This window comes from Oreochromis niloticus, linkage group LG22 (genome assembly GCF_001858045.2).
Source record: "Oreochromis niloticus isolate F11D_XX linkage group LG22, O_niloticus_UMD_NMBU, whole genome shotgun sequence".
Classification (NCBI taxonomy): domain Eukaryota; kingdom Metazoa; phylum Chordata; class Actinopteri; order Cichliformes; family Cichlidae; genus Oreochromis; species Oreochromis niloticus.
In genome coordinates, this window is record NC_031985.2 from 13,640,737 (window position 1) to 13,651,914 (window position 11,178).

General features: G+C 40.0%; 1 long non-coding RNA gene across 1 annotated transcript; it reads right to left on the reverse strand.

Moving 5' to 3' along the window:
• Window positions 1-3,346: 3,346 nt before the first annotated feature.
• On the reverse strand, window positions 3,347-5,209 carry LOC102082923 (uncharacterized). Its single transcript, XR_266289.4, has 3 exons — window positions 4,811-5,209; window positions 4,611-4,716; window positions 3,347-4,508 (listed from the first exon to the last, which is right to left on the reverse strand). It is a non-coding gene; the product is annotated as an uncharacterized LOC102082923 (long non-coding RNA).
• Window positions 5,210-11,178: the final 5,969 nt, after the last annotated feature.

The following is an 11,178-nucleotide window of genomic DNA, read 5'->3' on the forward strand; positions in this document are numbered from 1 at the left end:
TCGTCCAAGAAGTGAAGCAGTCAGATTGGTTTGGGTGATAAATAGTGATATTTTCTTTAAAAAAAAAAAAAAAACTCTTTTCATGTCAAACATGATATTTTTTGCAAAGATCATAGGATGATAAGATTTATATGTGAGCGTAGAAAAAGCTTTCAGGCGTCTACTGTGTCCATGTATTCATCAATAGACACCACTGGCTCCAGTTTTATGCCAAGCTGCTTAAAATTACAATACAATACATCTCATGGTCTCCGTCGGCTGATGGTAAGCATACATTTCGTTTAAAATTCCTAAGGTCCCGGGAGAGGACACGGCTCCTGCGTCTTTGGGGTTGGCATGCGGTGTAAAAGCCACAGCAAATCAAACATGTGGAGCGACCTGCTGTGGTGACTGCTTGTGAATAAGAAAGCAGCTGAAGGTGGCTTTTTCATTTTAAAGGTCAGAAGTGAAATTTACAACATGAATCCTGTTTGCTGAGCTCCTCTTGGGCTTGCAGCCACATCTCACTGTCTTCCTCAGCTGATTGTTTGATTCAAAGTCTTACAGAGGAATACTAGATAGTTAAGAAACTATCCAGCACATTCCCCCGAAGACATTTGTGCACAGACATAGTTTTACCTGGTCCTCATAAACTGATTGTGGATCTGTTGAGCCTTTCCTTACTCTCTGTCACATATGCACTGCTACATTTGTGGAAGTTCATATTAAACATGGTCAGAGTTTGCACAATCCCTGGGAGCCAAAAGCTCCGCCTTCCCACTGATCTAAAAACTTTTTTTTTTTATGCTATTGGCTCTATATGACGTCTGAAAGAGGGGATATCCCAAATATGGTCATGCCTGCTGTTCAGACCTCCAGTTTGTGAGGAGCAAACTGTAGAAATCTGGCTTTACAGGGGGAGGAGCCTAAACAGCTTCTTTCAGTCAGATTATTTCTAGCTATGAATCATGCAAAGCTACTTTAGTATAGCCCAATACTAGAAAATAAGCTGGAAAAACAAAACATCCACATTAACTGTCAACTGCAGTGTATGTTGACTTTTTCCAAGGCTTTCGGTTGTGTTTCATGGTCTATATCTGCAGCACTGAAGGTCATGTCCTTGTCTAAAGGTGGCCAAAAGTGCCAAAACAACTGCCGGTGCACTTTGGTGTCATGCACCTCTTGATTTTTGTAAGCCAGCATAGCGGCACTAAGTCTGGCACTAATATCAGTACAGGAGCTCAGACATTCCCAGGAGATACGGAGGAAAACTGTGATTCCTTTGCTTCTGGTTTCAACTGGTTCTACTCCTCATTGAGTGCTGATGCAGAGGTTTTGTCTGAGTGGCGACACATTTCTGCCATTCTGCAGCAAGCCCAGCGAGTGGGGATGTCATAGGTGGTGTGCAACAACCCTAAAAAAGGCATTATTGTTGAAACTATTGTTTCAAACTGATGGGGAGCAAACACTAACAGAAGGATCTTAGGGTGTAGATTAATCATTCCAGGATCTGGACTAAGAGCTTAGATGAAGGGTTGATTCATCCGAAGCATGACTGAACATTTAAGTGATCCAAAAATCTCACCTTAGGTTATTGTTCTGGTTAATTTTTGATCCAATCACATGCTTGTCTCGTCGTTAAGTCATATCTGATCACATTAAACACGGAGCTGAGAGGATTTCATTGAGCGGGACTGGGCAGGTGGAGAAGGAGACAAACTATTCTTCACTTTGCTTGTAGTGCATTAGACGTGACACAAAGAGTAATGAGGGTGAGTAGAGGACAAGACGCTGCTACAGATGTTGTGCGGGCCGTGAGAATCGTCTCCCTCAGCCACCGGCTAATCTGCAGCACATTTTCTCTGCTTCAAGGTGCAGTGAATTGATCAGATACACGGCAGAGCTGAAAACCGCCTCTGTTTTCTCCTCATCTCCTCTTTGCTGTGTTTCATTATAGTCTGAGTGACTATAACTGCTCCCTGAGGGGTAGCTGCTCTATAGATAGATGGATAGATGGGACTGCGTTAAGACGAGATGTCCATGAGCACAGCGAGACTCCCGCCTCCCCCTTCAGCTTCCAATCTCAGAATCTCATTAAAAAATCCTCGCAGCTCTCACAGACTGGCACTCACAGGCAATCTCCCTGTTTTTATTATTCACTGCATTCCTCTCTGCGCTCTCCAGGGAGAGGAGAATGACTTTTAAAAAGGTTCCCGTTTTGCAGGCAGGGTGCAATGAGTCTGTGCACAGCAGAGATGTGCTCTGTTAATCTGCCCCACAAAGGCAGAGAAGAAAAAAAGGGGCTTAAAGTTTTTAGCCTGGCTGGAAAAAGAGAAGTCCGACTATTTGAACTTGAAAAATAAATCCATGCTGAAAAGGTAAAAAATATTTCACCCGAAGCACAGCGGTGGTTGTCCTTGGATTCAAAAATATATGACTCTGCAAATCTGAATGTTTGATCATAAATAGTGTAGAAAACTTGATTTTCAAGCTCATGTGCACCCCTGAGCTTTATAATATATGACATTACTTGAAAAATGGTACTGCACAAGTGTTTACACTGTGATGAATCAGTACAAAAAGAACCAAATGCAAGACGAGCCTAGTAAAAAATAAAAAATATCTGACATACTAAGGTTCAAATGCAAAGTAAAACACAAAATTAGGCAATTATAATCCAGGCCTGAATCCACACACCGAGACAAAAGTCTAAAATAGAAACAAAAGGAAAACATAGACGCTGTTCAAATCAAATCTGGGAAGAAAACCAAGGAATGGACGGAAGCCTACAGGCAAGAGTAAGAAGATTATTTGACTGGAAACAAGGGGAAGCTCAGGAGTAAATATATCCCGAGTGGACACAGGAGAGCAGAGAGGGAACAGGTGTGGAAGAAGGCACAGGTGGGACAGACAATTACCAAAGAGAACCAACAAAGCGAGGAAGTAAAACTCACAGGAACGCACAAAGACCACAATCTAACTTAAGTATTTATTCTTGTTGCTTTTACTACTTTAGTAATACCACAAAAGTTTTAAAATTATTACTAACTAACTAAGTGAAATCAAACAAGTGAAAGCCAGGTCAGAAACTTGTGCTCTTTGTCCTGCTGCCTAAACTGTTCCCGAGCAGATTTGCATCTCATGCCTTCAGGTCTTTGTAGTGGCCAGTAGGGGGCGATTCCTCTGGTTACAAAAATAAAGAGGTGGTGGCTACATCTATCTTTTACGGAGCCCCGCAGGGGACATGGGAGAAAAAAAAATTAAGACGGACTTTTGTGAGATCTCGCAAAACTTTTGCGAGATCCCGAGGTAGTTTTGCGAGATCTCGCAAAAGTCCGTCTTAATTTTTTTTTCTCCCATGTCCCCTGCGGGGCTCCGTAATCTTTGATATAAAGTCCATTGTTATTTAGTCATATTTGGAGGTGGCATTTAGAGTGCAGCAGGCCTCATTCTCTTACTTCCGGAGACTGCAGCCATCGGGGAGGACCACTGCAACGGGGTTTTGTTCTTGCTTTAATATTTAGTTGGGGAATGAGCAAAGATTAAATCTATGAGGAGAATTCAGCAAACATGGTGGAAGAGGACTATATGACAGGGGTAAAACAGGCTCTTTTTCTGGTATAAGGTAAGGTGAAATCAGCTAATTTTTAACAGGCTTTTTAAAAATTTGGTGATTTTATACGTGTTGTCTTTATGTCCTGGTCACCATTGAAATTCAAGTTCATTTAGGAAAATGCTTGAAAATAAAACTGCCCAAATAAGTGCCCAGAGGTGCTTCAAAGACAGCTGGCAAGTGTTAAGTTTAACATTAACATCCACCCGATTTTCCCGGCATACCTTTGAATTGTGACACAAGATGAATTATTCACTTCACCCGTGCTTTTACTCTTTTGGCAGATTGTTGTTTGTTATATTAAAAAAAAACAGTAATTACATTTTCATATATTTAAAAATGGTCCATCACGTGAAACAAAAATTTAAGAACTCTTAACTTCCACAGCTTTCTTTGTTTAGTTGTTTTGCCTTCGCCAAGCTTGGATAATGGTACCTCTGGACGACTTGCGGCTCCAAACAAGTGAGAGAAATAGCTTCTGGATGATGTTAATGCTTCAGACCCAGGGAGAGCTCAGTGAATCAATGAGTTATTTTGGTCTTGGCAGCTCTAATTCATCCACTCAGGCCAGAACACACAGTCCTGGATGCAGCAGCAGCAGCGGCGGCTTCTGTGACCGGAGGCATCGAGCCAGACATCTTATAAATGACTGTCTCTGGTTCACTGCAGTTGCACAACAATGTAAGGTGCTGCAGAGAGGAGCGAGCTGAGGCTGCACTTCTATCAGCTCCCCGGGGCAGACGTCTCCACGATCCCGGATGAGATATCGTCTGGGCGAGCTGAGAAACAGCAAACAGGTGTTTGGGCCGCCGAGATGGAAATGTGCAGGAGAAGAGCAATCAAACAGTCAGCCGCTCGCCTGCGTGGTGAGCGAGCAAACGGGGTGAAAGGTCATCAGAGAGAGGGCGTGCAGTACCTGCAGCCAACGACAGGAGCAGAGAGCAGAAAGCAAAGCCCGGCTCTTGTGTTATAAGTTACAGAGGAGCGCTGCAGAGTTGGTGTCATTTCCTTGGCTTACCACAATCATTTCCTGTGAAGTATTTGCAGGCTCTGAAATTACAGCTTCTTCGCTCAGCAGGGCCCCTTTGTGCCCCAGCTGCAGGCAGAGACGTCATTAGCCAGATCTGAGGTAGATGTGGCATCAGCGTTACCAACACAGCTAAGGGCGAAGGTTTTCCGCAAAGTTGGTTTAGTGTGAGAGCGGTTTCTTAACTTTACCTGCATCCAGCGCAGATTCTCAGCATGTGACTCATGCATAACCCATTGTGTCACTCAGCTACTTTAAATAATCCAGATTAGTTCTTCTTTATTAGGTTTATCATGATCTTTGCAGTGGATGAAGCATTCTAAAGTTTCCAACAGTATTAACAGGTAGAAAAAATATTCCGTCTTTAGCCACACTGACCTCAGCGCTGTATTTCTGGAGTGCATCTCAGCTGCAGCTGTGTCGGCTTCTTGGAACCAGAAGTGACCATATTTGGGTGGAAAGCTGAAGCTATTTCATTACCAACTGTAGATGTGAACAGTTTCCTGGCCATCAGTGACCAGCAGGGGGCAGCCCTCAGCTCCTTCAATCTGTGACCCCAGCAAACTGCTAACCCCGATCATCTTAAGCAGGTCGCCTGGAATGATTTTGTTTTAGCTGTAAAACTGTCATAAAAATCAACTGAGAGCATGAGATTTGGTCTCTTTTTTTTTTACTTCTTTCAACATCTGGAAGTTGTTTTGCTCCATATGTTTTGCTGTATACTATAAGAGTGTAATCAGCGATTAAAAACAGAATTGAAATGTTACAGTTTTTACGGAATAAGACACTCAGAATTTACATGAATAATAGATTCATAAACAATCCTCCTGGTAGAGCTCAAAAAAAACTGTTCCTGCCAAGCTGTAGGCGAAGGCCTGCACTGGACTGCTGACACTTGTGCTCACCTTTATTTTTCCTGAGTGGATCATAAACCCACTCTGCTCTACAATCCCTCAAAGGCCGGCTTTTTCACGGGTTGGAAGAGGGCTGGGCAGTGTACGTTTGCTAGTGGTGACATGTCATGTATGGAATTAAAAAACAAAAACATGGCATAAAACGCTAAAAACACAGAAAAAATAAAAGAATAAAAAAAAACCATGACAAAAAAATACTAATATAAAATGTCTGATAAAATGCTCTCTCTCCACCTTCATTTTCCCGGGGCTGCTGTGACGCGGTGCTTGGGATTACCGTAATGCCTCTAATATCCCTGAAAAGCACAGAGTCACTGTTTTCAGGATCCATTGGAATTTTTTTAGATTGCACAAACTGTTCAAGAGTTATGGTAGTTTAAAGAAACGTTACAAAAACCTGTCGCCAGGCATGGGTTAAGGGTTAAAGGGCAGCGGGGATGTCAAACATAAGGCACGGGGGCTTTTCCTACTTTTCCCATTAACGATGCACCAAAGTAATTAAATGATAGATTTCTTTCATTTTATACACAAACTTCTCCGAATTTAAGCACCAAAAGTCATACTGACAGATTAATTTACTACAGAGGCATTTCTTTATCACTCAGAAAACCTGAGACAGACAGTTGAAATTGCACTTTTTTGTCTTATATTAATGTTGCAGCTGGTTATAATTTTAATTGCTCGGCAGCTTGATCTATAATAATTCAATCAATTTACAAACTAAAAGGAAAGCAAAGTTTTAAAATAAATAGTACAATGTACAAAGTGCACAGAAAAATATACAGTGCATGGAAGTACTTAAAGTACAAGTACATTGATAGTGAGTAAAGTACTTGAGTAAATGTACTCAGTTACATTCCCACTGGTGCTTTTATTTAATGGTGTTGGGGACAGTAAGATTCACAGTACTCTAGTCCAATGGCTTTGACTGTAGGATACAAATAGAGATTCTGGCTTCCTGTTAGCTTTAGAGTCAGTTTTAAAAATCTTATTTTTTAACATTTCAACAATCCTTGAATTGTCCAGTAACTCTCGGGGCTTTTGCTGGCCTTCCATTCCATCATGTGTGGGTTAAAAACACCAGGACAGTGATGGTGAAAACTTGTGGCTGAGCTCATTAACCAATGGGTGGCATAACAGTAGCCATGGCCGTCCTATATACTGCCTTGGTTAGGATGCTGCATCCATGAACTGTGCGGCTGCAGCAGACACCTGCTAACAAAGACCTCTGCTTCATAAAGAGAGGCTTTCAGGAGAAGCTGTTGGCAGAATTAACAGCACAGCAAGCAAAATATTTCTCAGATAATTCCATTAAAAAAGCTCCAAAAGAGCCCAAATCTATAGAATTTTGTGTCTATCTTTTAATTTTATTATTTTATGTCTCTATTTCATCACTGTTTAAATCAGGTACTGGTTACACTTTATGACCTTGACCTGTTTCTTTATTGTATTGTTCTGTCTTGTTTGGTGGTGGTTTTCAATTTTGCACTTACTCAGGCTGTGAGACACATAATTTCATCCCATTGTCTTTTAAGATGACTAGAATGACAAATAAAGCGAACTTGAACACCACATCGACACACCCATAATTCTAAGCCTCACCACTACAACAGGAAGAGTTATAAAGGAAACCAACACTCATACAGTAGATACGAAGGGGAAAATGAGCAGTGAGCTTGAGTTTATTTCTGCTGCTCTAACTTGGACATTTTAACATGTGAGTCAATAGGGACTGACTTGCCTTTGGAGTCAGCCCCTGCTGGCCACCAGAGGAACTGCAGTTTTGCTTCATTTTCTGCCCAATCTCGACATTTCCCTCTTCTGGTATTTTCTCATCTTTCCCCATCAATAAAGGAGCAAGACAAAGACATAAATCCCCAGCAGGTTCAAATAGCTGCCCTCTCCCAGAACTGGAGGTTACTTCCTGTTAAAAGGGAATTTTTCCTTCCCACTGTTGCCAAGTGCTTGCTCAAAGGGGGACATCTGATTGCTGGGTTTCTTTCCGATCATATAGAGTCTTTACCATACAATTTAAAGCACTTGAAATGATTTTTGGCACTATAGAAATAAAACTGAATAAATATATATGCTCATCAAGAAGAACCAAAGAGTTATTTAAATTTTCCCTTAAGTGTTTTTAAACGTGTATTAAAATGAAAGGGAAGGATATACCTTACAAGATGTTTACATTTTTCACTATTTTATATCCTTCCTCGATCTTTAATAATTATAAAATTATCAGTTTATTGCTTTTATTTTGGCCCAGTGATAGACTGCCAACCTGTCCTAGGAGTACTCTGGTCCTATTGTCCCCTCAACCCTGAAGTGGATAAGCTGTTAGGAGCATGGATGGATGGATGGATGGATGTCTGATTAATGCAGTGCAATAAGAACTAGCAGTTACCTTCCCTGTAAATAGTAGTAATCAAACAAATGAAATTACACTCAAATGTAGGAAAAACTGAAGAAATTCACTACTTAATGAAATCTATTTAGTTACTTTCCATCACTTGGTGCTTTAAATGCACAGTCATGACTGCACGGAGAGGATCAGTGAAGTGCAGAAAAAGCTCTGACTGGGACAGAAAAAGAGTGCAGGAACAACTCTGTGTGAGGACACATCTTCACTTTAAAAATGTGCCAGTCGTACTCACTGCTTCACCCTTCACGTGTGCTCAGCTCCTTCTGACAACATCATGGCTCATTTGTAATTTCGCTTTCAGCCCGTTTGCAGTAAAAGTCATTGCGTGAGCATCCAGGAATAAGCTAATGACCCCTGTGGCTGAAACAGATTAAGCCTTGTCATAGAATAAAATGGTCTTGTGGAGCTTGACAGACTGTAGATTAAACATGCGGTGCATTAATTCACTGCATTGAGGTCGTGGACAGTAATTTATGGCAGCAATTTTAAATCCTCCAGCAGAGTCTAAAACACTTTAGAGAGACTGGTTAACGGAGGAGTTCACTGGAGGAAGGACACGTGTCTCTTTTCTGTCTTTTAGCATCTGTTCTTAAAAACAAACGAGCTGCACAGTTTGTTGCAGGCTCTGCAGCAAATCTGAAGCCCTCTATAGAGCTTTAAAATCAATCCTTTAACACATCTGAAGGTTTAATTTGAATCAAAAAGACGAATGTTACCAAATAAAACCAAGTGAGGTACAAAAGTACAACATTTCCTGCAGAATACTGTTAAGTAAATAGAAATACTTGAGTAAAGTAGAATCTAAGCTGGGGCGCTTCTGCTGTTGGGTTGTTTTCTATCAGTGCAACACTGCCACCTTGTGTTTAAACTGTGGGAGGACAAGGGAAAGGGAAATTTGGATCTCCTCCAGCTTTGATGGCACCATGCATTTGCTTTGGCTTCACTTCAGTCTATCCAGAGTCAGGTTAATTTCTCACCAAGATCTTGCACTGATGAAGCACATCCCAAAGATTCTTGATTCTTGGACTTGATGATCCAAGTGTGAAAATGATGCCTCCTGCTCCCCGAACCACTCTTTCACAATTTGATCCTGGTTTATCATTTTGGAATACACCCGTGCTATAAGGGATGACAAGTATCCATGCAGTTATATTGCAGATTTTGACTAAGTTGGGACAACTTATTAATTGCAAGTATGCAGTACTAAGAATAACCTGATGTTTCTGACTGTGCAATACTATTTGTTTACCCACTGACAAACATTTCAAGTTCTACTAAATTAAAAAACAATTTGTGGTAATTTACTTTTTTCAAAAAAAATAAAAATAAAAATAAAATTCACATTATATTTTATCATCCTTGACATTTCTAGTACAACACATATTAATACAACACTGTATGCAAATATGAATCAAAAAGAATAATTAACAACACTTCTTTTAATGGTGGTAAAAATCAGCCCAACTTTTATTTGTAAATACAAAAAAGTCTATCAGTCAACACACTGGACACTGTTCTGCTGAGCAACAAGCAACAATATTGGCATCATTGTTATAATCTTACCCTGAAACAAAGTCTCAGATTTAATTACTGTGAAACTAAGTTTAGGCTTCCCATAACTTTGTTTTGCAAGTTACATTTTATATTGATGATTAAGTAATGTATTTATTGTTCTGTCACAAGTGCAGTCTCTAGATTAAACAACACATTTGTTTTGCATTCAAACACAGAAACTTGGTATGTTGTAATATTTTAAGGATGCTTGTTTCCAGTCCAGGCATTACTGCCTGAATGACTGTCATAGATTTGGGTGATCCAAATGTAGGTGCAGAAGAAAGTCTTTAACTTCCCTTAAGTACAGTGGCAGTGGATGTTGTTGGAAATTCAACGACCTTAAACCTGCAGGCGACCATCCTCACTGACCACACCATCTGTGACGAAGGACTCATCTCACCTGGTGTCCTGCAAGCAAACAATCATATTCTTTAGAACACCAACTTATTTGCTGTCCTAAAACCTTTTTTTTCTGCATTTGGTATAAAACAGACCCCAATTTAGACAATCTCAGGCTCCCTCCCCACCGGAGAGGTGACATTCAATGTCCCACTTGTCAGTCTGGATAGCCCTGACCACCACCCGAAACACATTAATATCATGAAAGCATTTTTTTTTTTAAATGGCTAAGCAAACGTGGCCAATAACTTTCATTCTGATGATCTGCAGAATGATTTGGGCACAAAACAAATTTTACTGTTCAAAAACTTGCAGACTATATACTGTGTGGACAGTGTGGACTGATCATATCCCATAAGTTTGTGCAGACTAAACTGTCTTTTTTTTGTATTTACTTACACAACATGTCTCTTTGGATTAACTGGAGTCATCAGCAACAGCATAGCACAGTCAGTTCTCAAGTCTAATAACAGAAGACAGGAAAAGATCAATAAAGAAACAACTTCCCCAAACCAAAGCACAAATGAAACAATAAGGAAAACAGGTTGATCTAAAGTATAATTAAAGCTCAGCCTGATTAATATAAATGTCACTGACAATTATTAATATATTGGAAAACCAAAATAGTTACCATTCAGTTGATGACTTTCTGTCCAACAGCTTCTTTTTACAGACTTGTAAGGCTTTGATGTAACGTGGGGAGTGCTGGTCCCGAGTCTCAAAGACAGTAAGAAGCAAGCAGAGGGAGAAAAAACAGAAAATTATTTAGAAACTGATTTGATCCTTAATGGCTGTGCAGCTGTTATAACTTACAACACAGAAGGTGAATGTAGACCTCATACAACCAAATTAGACTAACACATATAGTATTAAAAACATCTATTACTGTGTCTGAATGTGTGGCATTAGCACTGTTAGTTTAGGCCTAAAGAGATGTGTTTAAAGAAAAGACCACCTAATTTAAATGTAATCATTGCATGCTTGTTAAAAGCTAACTTCCAATAAATAAAGTTTCTAATAAGCACAATTACCAGATAAACCATATGGGAGTGTTTATATGTGACATAGGCAACCCCAACATGTTTCTGATGATTCAACTGTGGGATTTAAATTCATTGTTTAGAAGAATATAGAAGAAGCTATAAAGCCAACCTAGAGTTTAACCATTTAACAGGCCACTAATCTGGTTTATGGCTTTGGATTTTCACAACACAAAAATGTGTCTAAACACATTTTTTTAACAAAACAAATACTGTTGTTATTATTATTG